This window comes from Arachis hypogaea, chromosome 12 (genome assembly GCF_003086295.3).
Source record: "Arachis hypogaea cultivar Tifrunner chromosome 12, arahy.Tifrunner.gnm2.J5K5, whole genome shotgun sequence".
Taxonomy (NCBI): domain Eukaryota; kingdom Viridiplantae; phylum Streptophyta; class Magnoliopsida; order Fabales; family Fabaceae; genus Arachis; species Arachis hypogaea.
This window is the reverse complement of record NC_092047.1, coordinates 97,019,045-97,031,857: the sequence shown is the minus strand read 5'-3', so window position 1 is coordinate 97,031,857 and position 12,813 is coordinate 97,019,045.

Sequence of the window (12,813 nt, the reverse complement as noted above, 5' to 3'; positions counted from 1 at the left end):
TAATACTGGAAAACAAAGTGCTTAGGGCCACGGCCAAGACTCATAAAGTAGCTGTGTTCAAGAATCAACATACTGAACTAGGAGAATCAATAACACTATCTGAATTCTAAGTTCCTATAGATACCAATCATTCTGAACTTCAATGGATAAAGTGAGATGCCAAAACTATTCAAGAGGCAAAAAGCTACAAGTCCCGCTCATCTGATTGGAGCTAAGTTTCATTGATATTTGGGATTTATAGTATATTCTCTTCTTTTTATCCTATTTGATTTTCAGTTGCTTGGGGACAAGCAACAATTTAAGTTTGGTGTTGTGATGAGCGGATAATTTATACGCTTTTTGGCATTGTTTTTACATAGTTTTTAGTATGATTTAGTTAGTTTTTAGTATATTTTTATTAGTTTTTAAATAAAAATCACATTTCTGAACTTTACTATGAGTTTGTGTGTTTTTCTATTATTTCAGGTAATTTCTGGCTAAAATTGAGGGACTTGAGCAAAAATCAGATTTAGAGATTGAAGAAGGACTGCAGATGTTGTTGGATTCTGACCTCCCTGCACTCAAAGTGGATTTTCTGGAGCTACGGAACTCCAAATGGTGCGCTCTCAATTGCGTTGGAAAGTAGACATCCAGGGCTTTCTAGCAATATATAATAGTTTATACTTTGCCCGATTTTAGATGACGCAAACTGGCGTTCAACGCCAGTTCCATGCTGCATTCTGGAGTTAAACGCCAGAAACAGGTTGCAAAGTGGAGTTAAACGCAAGAAACAGGTTACAAACTGGCGTTCAACTCCAAGAGAAGGCTCTACACGTGTAAAGCTCATGGATCAGCCCAAGCACACACCAAATGGGCCCCGGAAGTGGATTTCTGCATCATTTACTCATTTCTGTAACCCTAGTAACTAGTTTAGTATAAATAGAACTTTTTATCATTGTATTCGAAGTCTTGGTCACTCCGGTTCCCCTCTGGGGCCGAAACCAATGAACTCCATTATCACTTATGTATTTTCAATGGTAGAGTTTCTACACACCATAGATTAAGGTGTGGAGCTCTGCTGTTCCTCATGAATTAATACAAAGTTCTATCGTTTTTCTATTCAATTCAATCTTATTCCGATTCTAAGATATTCATTCGCACTTCAATATGAATGTGATGATCATGACAGTCATCATCATTCCCAACCTATGAACGCGTGCCTGACAACCACTTCCTTTCTACCTTAGATTGAATGAGTATCTCTGGGATTCCTTAATCAAAATCTTCGTGGTATAAGTTAGAATCCATGGACGGGCATTCTTGAGATCCGGAAAGTCTAAACCTTGTCTGTGGTATTCCGAGTAGGATCTGGGAAGGGATGGCTGCGATGAGCTTCAAACTCGCGAGTGCTGAGCGTAGTGACAGACGCAAAAGGATCATTGGATCCTATTCCAGTATGATTGAGAACCGACAGATGATTTGCCATGCAGTGACAGCGCATTGGACCATTTTCACTGAGAGGACAGGATGTAGCCATTGACAACGGTGATGCCTAACATACAGCTTGCCATAGAAAGGAGTATGAATGATTGGATGAAGACAATAGGAAAGCAGAGGTTCAGGAGGAACGAACGCATCTCTATACGCTTATCTGAAATTCTCACCAATGAATTACATAAGTATCACTATCTTTATTTTATATTTTATTTATCTTTTAATTATTAAATCTCTATAATCAATTGAATCCGCCTGACTGAGATTTATAAGGTGACCATAGCTTGCTTCAAGCCGACAATCTCCATGGGATCGACCCTTACTCACGTAAGGTTTATTACTTGGACGACCCAGTGCACTTGCTGGTTAGTTGTGCGAAGTTGTGACAAAGAACTAAGATTATGAATGTGCGAATTGAGTTTTTAGCGCCGTTACCAAGGAATGGAACCGTCACGATTTCTGCGCACCAGAGACCTCAATCGTGGACCCCGACAAAATTTGGCGTGAGACCGCCTCCGAGCCCCACAAGAATCGCCGCTTCGGGTTGGGCTCGTTCTTCGCCAGCTCCCTCCGCTCCTTCGTGTTGGAAGCTTCTTCTTTCTTTGGCTCTGTGGTGCACGAAATTGTGATTCACACTTTTCACAACTCCGCACAACTAACCAACAAGTGCACTGGGTCGTCCAAGTAATACCTTACGTGAGTAAGGGTCGATCCCACGGAGATTGTTGGCTTGAAGAAATCTATGGTTACCTTGTAAATCTTAGTCAGGAGATTAATTATGATTATCAGTTTGAATTGCGAAAAATAAAAGAGCATGAAATAAATACTTGTTATGCAGTAATGGAGAATATGTTGGAGTTTTGGAGATACTTTGTCTTCTGAATCTCTGCTTTCCCCCTGTCTTTTTCTTCACGCACGCAAGGTTCCTCCTATGGCAAGCTGTGTGTTGGTGGATCACCGTTGTCAATGGCTACCCTCCGTCCTCTCAGTGAAAATGGTCCAGGTGCGCTGTCACCGCACGGCTAATCATCTGTCGGTTCTCACTCATGCTGGAATAGGATCCATTGATCCTTTTGCGTCTGTCACTACGCCCAACCCTTGTGAGTTTGAAGCTTGTCACAGTCATTCAATCCCTGAATCCTACTCGGAATACCACAGACAAGGTTTAGACTTTCCAGATTCTCAAGAATGCTGCCAATGGATTCTAGCTTATACCACGAAGATTCTGATTAAGGAATCCAAGAGATACTCATTCAATCGAAGGTAGAATGGAGGTGGTTGTCAGTCACGCGTTCATCGGTTGAGAATGGTGATGAGTGTCACGGATCATCACATTCATCATATTGAAGTGCGAATGAACATCTTAGATAAGAACAAGCGTGTTTGAATAGAAAACAGAAATAATTGCATTAATTCATCGAGACACAGCAAAGCTCCTCACCCCCAACAATGGAGTTTAGAGACTCATGCCATCAAGGAGTACAAAAGTTCAAATCTAAAATGTCATGAGGTACAAAATAAATCTCTAAAATTTGTTTAAATACTAAACTAGAAACCTAGGTTTACAGAAAATGAATAAGCTATGATAGATAGTGCAGAAATCCACTTCGGGGGCCCACTTGGTGTGTGCTGGGGCTGAGACTTGAGCTTTACACGTGCCTAGGCTGTTTCTGGAGTTGAACGCCAGGTTGTAACCTGTTTTGGGCATTTAGCTCCAACTTGTAACCTGTCTCTGGCGTTTAACGCCAGAATGCAACATGGAACTGGCGTTGAATGCCAGTTTATGTCGTTTATCCTTGAGAAAAGTATGGACTATTATATATTGCTGGAAAGCCCTGGATGTCTACTTTCCAACGCAATTGAGAGCGTGCCATTTGGACTCTTGTAGCTCCAGAAAATTCATTTCGAGTGCAGGGGGGTCAGAATCCAACAGCATCAGCAGTCCTTTTTCAGCCTGAATCAGATTTTTGCTCAGCTCCCTCAATTTCAGCCAGAAAATACCTGAAATTACAGAAAAACACAAAAACTCATAGTAAAGTCCATAAATGTAATTTTTATTTAAAAACTAATAAAAATATAATAAAAAGTGACTAAAACATATTAAAAACTACCTAAAAACAATGTCAAAAAGCGTATAAATTATCCGCTCATCACAACACCAAACTTAAATTGTTGCTTGTCCCCAAGCAACTAAAAACAAAGTAGGATAAAAAGAAGAGAATATACAATGAATTCCAAAAACATCTATGAAGATCAGTCTTAATTAGATAAGTGGGGCTATTAGCTTTTTGCTTCTGAACAGTTTTGGCATCTCACTTTATCCTTTGAAGTTCAGAATGATTGGCATCTATAGGAACTCAGAATTCAGATAGTGTTATTGATTCTCCTAGTTCAGTATGTTGATTCTTGAACACAGCTACTTTATGAGTCTTGGTCGTGGCCCTAAGCACTCTGTTTTCCAGTATTACCACTGAATACATACATGCCACAGACACATAACTGGGTGAACCTTTTCAGATTGTGACTCAGCTTTGCTAAAGTCCCCAATTAGAGGTGTCCAGGGTTCTTAAGCACACTCTATTTTTGCTTTGGATCTCGACTTTAACCGCTCAGTCTCAAGTTTTCACTTGACACCTTCACGCCACAAGCACATGGTTAGGGACAGCTTGGTTTAGCCGCTTAGGCCAGGATTTTATTCCTTTAGGCCCTCCTATCCACTGATGCTCAAAGCCTTGGATCCTTTTTCTTACCCTTGCCTTTTGGTTTTAAGGGCTATTGGCTTTTTGCTCTTGCCTTTTGGTTTAAAGAGCTTTTGGCTTTTTCTGCTTGCTTTTTCTTTTTCTTGCTCTCTTTTTTATTTGCATTTTTTTTCTACAAGCTTTGTTCTTCACTGCTTTTTCTTGCTTCAAGAATCATTTTTATGATTTTTCAGATTATCAAATAACATTTCTCCTTTTTCATCATTCTTTCAAGAGCCAACAATTTTAACATTCATAAACAACAAATTCAAAAGACATATGCACTGTTCAAGCATTCATTCAGAAAACAAAAAGTATTGCCACCACATCAAAATAATTAAACTATTTTAAAATTCGAAATTCATGTACTTCTTTTTCTTTTCAGAAAACATTTTTCATTTAAGAAAGGTGATGGATTCCTAAGACATTCATATCTTTAAGACATAGACACTTAGATACTAGTGATCATGTAATAAGACCCAAACATAAATAAACATAAAGCATAGTAAATGAAAAATAGGAAAATAAGAACAAGGAGATTAAGGAACGCGTCCACCTTAGTGAGGGTGACATCTTCCCCTTCTTGAAGAACCAATGGTGCTCTTGAGCTCCTCTATGTCTCTTCCTTGTCTCTGTTGCTCCTAATAGTTTTGTGGAGGGAAGTGCATCCCTTGAGGCATTAGTGGTTATGAAAAAACAAAAAAGCAATGCTTTTTCCACACCAAACTTAGAAGGTTTGCTCGTCCCCGAGCAAAAGAAGAGAGAAAGTAGTAGAAGAAGAAGAAAATAGAGGAGATTGGGGAAGAATATGTATTCAGCCAAGTGGAAGAAGAGAGGGTTTTGTTGTGTGAAAATGAAGAAGGAAAGGTAGGGATCCTGTGGGGTCCACAGATCAAGTGGGGTCAAGGACTTAACATCCATGCTCCAATTAGGCGTGTAAAACGCCCTTGCTGTGCAATCCTGGCGTTTAACGCCAGACTGCTACCTGTTTTTGGCGTTAAACGCCCAAATGTAGCTTGTTTCTGGCGTTTAACGCCAGGTAGATGCTTGTTTCTGGCATTTAAACGCCAGAATACTCCTCCTCCAGGGTGTGCTATTTTTGTTGCTATTTTTCATTCTGTTTTTGATTTTTCAGTAGTTTTTGTGACTTCACATGATCATCAACCTTAAGAAGACATAAAATAGCAATAGAAAATAAATAGATATAATTAAATAACATTGGGTTGCCTCCCAACAAGCGCTTCTTTATTGTCTTTAGCTGGACCTTGCTGAGCTTTTAATCTAGCCTCAGCCTTGAGCACTCTTGCTCAACATTGCCTTCAAGATAGTGCTTGATTCTCTGTCCATTAACAATGAACTTCTTATTAGAATCAATGTCTTGAAGCTCCATATAGCCATATGGTGACACATTTGTAATCACATATAGTCCCGTCCACCGGGATTTCAGTTTCCCGGGGAATAGCCTGAGCCTAGAGTTAAACAGCAGAACCTTCTGTCCTGGTTCAAAGACTCTAGATGACAGCTTTCTGTCATGCCACCTTTTTGCTTTCTCTTTGTAAAGCTTGGCATTTTTGAAAGCAACGAGTCTGAATTCCGCTAGCTTATTCAGCTGGAGCAATCTTTTTTCTCCAGCTAATTTGGCATCAAAGTTTAGGAATCTGGTTGCCCAGTAGACCTTATGCTCCAGTTCCACGGGCAGATGACAGGCCTTACCATACACAAGCTGGTATGGAGAGGTCCCTATAGGAGTCTTGAATGCTGTTCTGTAAGCCCACAGAGCATCATCCAAGCTTCTTGCCCAATCCTTTCTACAGGTACTTACAGTCCATTCCAGGATTCTTTTTAGTTCTCTATTAGAGACTTCAGCTTGCCCATTTGTCTGTGGATGATATGGAGTTGCCACCTTGTGGCTAATTCCATATCGGACCATAGCAGAGTAAAGCTGTTTGTTGCAGAAGTGAGTGCCCCCATCACTAATTAGTGCTCTAGGGACACCAAACCTGCTGAAGATATGTTTCTAGAGGAACTTCAGCACTGCCTTAGTATCATTAGTGGGTGTGGCAATGGCCTCTACCCATTTGGATACATAGTCGACTGCCACCAGAATATAAGTGTTTGAGTATGATGGTGGGAAAGGCCCCATGAAGTCAATACCCCATACATCAAACAACTCAATCTCCAAGATCCCTTGCTGAGGCATGGCGTAACTATGAGGCAGATTACCAGCTCTCTGGCAGCTGTCACAGTTATGCACAAACTCTCGGGAGTCTTTATAGAGAGTGGGCCAGTAGAAGCCACATTGGAGGACTTTTGTAGCTGTTCGCTCACCTCCAAAATGTCCTCCATATTGTGATCCATGACAATGCCATAGGATCTTCTATGCTTCTTCTCTAGGCACACACCTACGGATTATTCCGTCTGCACATCTCTTAAAGAGATATGGTTCATCCCACAAGTAGTACTTTGCATCAGTGATTAATTTTTTCTTTTGTTGCCTGTTGTACTCTTTGGGTATGAACCTTGCAGCTTTATAGTTTGCAATGTCTGCAAACCATGGTGTTTTCTGAATGGCAAACAAATGCTCATCCGGAAAGGTTTCAGAGATCTCAATAGAGGGAAAAGACGCCCCTTCTACTGGTTCTATCCGGGACAGATGATCAGCCACTTGGTTCTCTGCCCCTTTTCTGTCTCTTATTTCTATATCAAACTCTTGCAGAAGCAACACCCATCTTATGAGCCTGGGCTTTGAATCCTGCTTTGTGAGTAGATATTTAAGAGCAGCATGGTCAGTGTACACAATCACTTTTGATCCTACTAAGTATGATCTAAACTTGTCAATGGCATAAACCACTGCAAGCAATTCTTTTTCTGTGGTTGTGTAATTTTTCTGGGCATCATTTAAAACACGGCTAGCATAATAAATGACATGCAGAATCTTGTTATGCCTCTGTCCCAGTACTGCACCAATGGCATGGTCACTGGCATCACACATTAGTTCAAATGGTAATGTCCAGTCTGGTGCAGAAATAACTGGTGCTGTGACCAGCTTAGCTTTCAGGGTTTCAAATGCCTGCAGACACTCTGTGTCAAACACAAAGGGCGTGTCAGCAGCTAGCAGATTGCTCAGAGGTTTTGCAATTTTTGAAAAATCCTTTATAAACCTCCTATAGAATCCTGCATGCCCCAGAAAGCTTCTGATTGCCTTAACATTGGCAGGTGGTGGTAATTTTTCAATTACTTCCACTTTAGCTTGATCCACCTCTATTTCCTTGTTTGAAATTTTATGCCCAAGGACAATTCCTTCAGTCACCATAAAGTGACATTTTTCCCAGTTTAAAACTAGGTTGGTCTCTTGGCATCTTTTCAGAACAAGTGCTAAATGGTCAAGGCAGGAGCTGAATGAGTCTCCAAATACTGAAAAGTCATCCATGAAGACTTCCAGAAACTTCTCTACCATATCAGAGAAGATAGAGAGCATGCACCTCTGAAAGGTTGCAGGTGCATTACACAGACCAAAAGGTATTCTTCTGTAAGAAAATACTCCAGAAGGACATGTGAATGCTATTTTCTCTTGGTCCTGAGGATCCACTGCAATTTGGTTGTAACCTGAATAGCCATCCAAAAAGCAGTAATATTCATGACCTACTAGTCTCTCTAGCATCTGGTCTATGAATGGTAAAGGAAAATGATCCTTTCTGGTGGTTGTATTGAGCCTTCTGTAGTCAATACACATGCGCCACCCTGTAACTGTTCTTGTAGGAACCAGTTCATTTTTTTCATTATGAACCACTGTCATGCCTCCCTTCTTGGGAACAACTTGAACAGGGCTCACCCAGGGGCTATCAGAAATAGGATAAATAATCCCAGCCTCTAGTAATTTGGTGACCTCTTTCTGCACCACTTCCTTCATGGCTGGATTTAGCCGCCTCTATGGTTGAACCACTGGCTTAGCATCATCCTCCAATAGGATTTTGTGCATGCATCTAGCTGGGCTTATGCCCTTAAGGTCATTTATAGACCACCCAAGAGCTGTCTTGTGTGTCCTTAGCACTTGAATTAGTGCTTCCTCTTCCAGTGGATTTAAAGCAGAGCTTATGATCACTGGAAAAGTGTCACCTTCTCCCAGAAATGCATATTTCAGGGATGGTGGTAATGGCTTGAGCTCGGGTTTAGGAGGTTTCTCCTCTTCCTGAGAAAGTCTCAGAGGCTCTTTCAATTCCTCTGAACCCTCAATCAGGCTGAACATCTTTAAAGATGTCTTCTAGCTCTGATTCGAGACTCTCAGCCATGTTGACCTCCTCTACCAAAGAGTCAATGAGATCAACTTTCATGCAGTCTTTTGGTGTGTCTGGATGCTGCATGGCTTTGACAGCATTCAACTTAAACTCATCCTCATTGACTCTCAGGGTTACTCCCCCTTTTGGACATCAATGAGAGTTCGTCCAGTTGCTAGGAAAGGTCTTCCTAGAATGAGAGTAGCACTCTTGTGCTCCTCCATTTCCAGCACTACAAAGTCAGTGGGAAAGGCAAATGGCCCAACCCTGACGATTATGTCTTCAATCACGCCTGATGGGTATTTAATGGAGCCATCAGCAAGTTGGAGACATATCCGGGTTGGTTTGACTTCTTCAGTTAAACCAAGCTTTCTGATAGTGGATGCAGGTATTAGATTGATGCTTGCCCCAAGATCACATAAAGCTGTCTTGGTGCAATTACCCTCTAATGTGCACGATATCAGAAAGCTCCCGGGATTCTTAAGCTTTTCTGGGAAGTTTTTCGGAATGACTGCACTACATTCTTCAGTGAGGAGAACTCTTTTAGTTTCTCTCCAATCCTTCTTATGACTCAAGATCTCTTTCATGAACTTGGCATAAGAGGGTATTTGCTCAAGTGCCTCTGCAAATGGAATCTTTATTTCAAGAGTCCTAAGATAGTCTGCAAAGCGAGCAATTTGCTTATCCTGCTCCTCTTGGTGGAGTTTTTTAGGATAAGGCATCTTGGCTTTGTATTCCTCAACCTTAGTTCCTGCAGGTTTATTTCCTACAGAGGTGGTTGGAGAAGCCTTTTTAGAGGGGTTGTTATCAGCACTTGTGTGTGTCTGATCCCTCACTGGCATTTGAATGCCAGAGTTAGAAGCTGGAGTGGCGTTTGACGCCAACTCCTTACTTGTTCCTGGCGTTTGAATGCCAGAACTGAGCTTCCATTGGGCGTTTGACGCCAAATCCCTGCCTGTTTCTGGCATTTGAACGCCAGAGTTATTCCTCGCTGGGCTCTTACTGTCCTCAGAGGGATTTTGAATAGTATTTTGTTCATTTCTTGGCTTCCTGCTGCCTTGAAGTGAGGTATTTAATGTTTTCCCACTTCTTAATTGAACTGCTTGGCACTCTTCTGTTATTTATTTTGATAACTGCTGTTCTGTTTGCTTCAACTGTACTTCCATATTTAGATTAGCCATTCTTGTGTCTTATAGTATCTCCTTGAATTCGGCCAGCTATTTTGTTAGAAAGTCCAATTGCTGATTGAATTTAGTAATTTGTTCTGCAGGACTGAGTTCAGCAGTTACTGTTTTAGCCTCTTCTTTCCTGGAAGATTCACTACTTAGGTACAGATGCTGATTTCTGGCAACTGTATCAATAAGCTCTTGAGCCTCTTCAATTGTCTTTCTCATGTGTATAGATCCACCAGCTGAGTGGTCTAGAGAAATCTGAGCTTTCTCTGTAAGCCCATAGTAGAAGATGTCTAGTTGCACCCACTCTGAAAACATTTCAGAGGGGCATTTCCTTAGCATCCCTCTGTACCTCTCCCAGGCATTATAAAGGGATTCATCATCCTCTTGTTTAAAGCCTTGGATGTCCAGCCTTAGCTGTGTCATCCTTTTTGGAGGGAAATATTGATTCAGGAATTTGTCTAATAACTGTTTCCATGTCCTTATGCTTGCTGTGGGTTGGTTATTTAACCACCTTTTAGCTTGATCTTTTACAATAAACAGAAACAGTAACAACCTGTATACATCCTGATCTACCTCCTTGTCACGTACTGTGTCAGCAATTTGCAAGAATTGTGCCAGAAACTCAGTAGGTTCTTCCTGTGGAAGACCGGAATACTAGCAGTTTTGCTGCACCATGACAATGAGTTGAGGATTTAGCTCAAAACTGCCTACCTTGATAGAGGGTATACAGATACTACTCCCATATGCAGCAGTAGTGGGGTTAGCATATGACCCTAGAGTCCTTCTGGACTGCTCATTTCCACTTAAATCCATGATGGAGAAAGGGAGATGACGTGGATTGTAAATATTTTTTTTTTGGAAACCGAAAATAAAATAAAATAAAATAAAATAAAATAAGTGAAAATTCGAATATAAGTTCAAAAATTAAAAGGAAAATGAAAACTGAAATAATTAATTAATTAAAAAGATTTGAAAAATAAGGGGTAAGGATTTTCGAAAAATGAAGAGAGAGAAAGTGGTTAGGAAGTTTTGAAATTTAAATTTTAGATTTGAAAATTAAAATTTGAATTTTTAAATTTTTGAAATTTGAAATTCAAATTTTGAAATTTGAAAATTTGAAAATTTTGAATTTTGAAAAAGTCAACAATATAAGATAAGGATTTGAAAGAGATTTAAATTTTGAAAAAATTTGATTTTTAAGTTTGAAAATTAAATTTTGAAATTTGAAATTTTGAAATTTGAATTTTGAATTTTGAATTTTGAATTTTGGAAGTTGAAAATTGAAATTTGAATTTGAAATAAGATAAGATAAGATTTTGAAAAAGATATGATTTTTTTTGAATAAGATTTGAATTTTGAAATTTTAAAACTAAGATAAGATAAAATTTTGAAATTGAAATCTGAATTTTTATAAAAAAAAATTCGAAATATTTGCTTAAAAATAGTTAGAAAATATATTTTTTATTTTTGAATTTTATGATGAAAGAGAAAAACACACAAAAGACACACAACTTAAAATTTTTAGATTTAATGCTCCTTGTTTTCGAAAATTTTGGAGGGAAAATACCAAGGAACACCAAACTTAAAAATTTTAAGATCAAAACACAAGGAAGACTCAAGAACACTTTGAAGACTCACAAGAACACAAGAACATGAAGAAAGAACACCAAACTTAAAATTTTTAGAAAACCAAAATAAAATTTTTTGAAAACTAAAGAAAAGTTAACAGGAGAACACCAAACTTAAAGTTTGGCACAAGATTTATTCAAAGAAAAATTATTTTTGAAAAAGTTTTAAAAAGAAGATAGCCAATTACCAAGAACATAAGCACCACGCTCTAGCCAATTGAGCTATAAATTTAACGTGTTTTAATAAGGTATATAATAAATAATATAATTTTTTTTTGAAAACTGATATTTTGAAAAAGCACAAGAAAAACAAGAAAAGACACAGAACAAGAAAACTAAAGATCAAACAAGAAAAATTGACAAGAGCAACTTGAAGATCAAGGAAGAACAAAGAACATGCAATTCGAAAATTTAAAGGAAAATAAAAACATGCAGTTGACACCAAACTTAAAACATGAAACTAAACTCAAACAGAAGACTAAATCATGAAGTTATTGGTTTTAAAAATTTTCGAAAATAATTAAGAAAAAGGAAATAAGGATTCTAAAATTTTAACAAGAACAATAATAAAAGACTCTAACCCAAAAGACAAAATTTTTCTAATCTAAGCAACAAGATGAACCGTTAGTTGTTCAAACTCGAACAATCCCCGGCAACGGCGCCAAAAACTTGGTGCACAAAATTGTGATTCACACTTTTCACAACTCCGCACAACTAACCAGCAAGTGCATTGGGTCGTCCAAGTAATACCTTACGTGAGTAAGGGTCGATCCCACGGAGATTGTTGGCTTGAAGCAATCTATGGTTACCTTGTAAATCTTAGTCAGGAGATTAATTATGATTATCAGTTTGAATTGCGAAAAATAAAAGAGCATGAAATAAATACTTGTTATGCAGTAATGGAGAATATGTTGGAGTTTTGGAGATGCTTTGTCTTCTGAATCTCTACTTTCCCCCTGTCTTTTTCTTCACGCACGCAAGGTTCCTCCTATGGCAAGCTGTGTGTTGGTGGATCACCGTTGTCAATGGCTACCCTCCGTCCTCTCAGTGAAAATGGTCTAGGTGCGCTGTCACCGCACGGCTAATCATCTGTCGGTTTTCACTCATGCTGGAATAGGATCCATTGATCCTTTTGCGTCTGTCACTACGCCCAACCCTTGTGAGTTTGAAGCTCGTCACAGTAATTCAATCCCTGAATCCTACTCGGAATACCACAGACAAGGTTTAAACTTTCCGGATTCTCAAGAATGCTGCCAATGGATTCTAGCTTATACCACGAAGATTCTGATTAAGGAATCCAAGAGATACTCATTCAATCGAAGGTAGAACGGAGGTGGTTGTCAGTCACGCGTTCATAGGTTGAGAATGGTGATGAGTGTCACGGATCATCACATTCATCATATTGAAGTGCAAATGAACATCTTAGATAAGAACAAGCGTGTTTGAATAGAAAACAGAAATAATTGCATTAATTCATCGAGACACAGCAGAGCTCCTCACCCCCAACAATGGAGTTTAGATACTC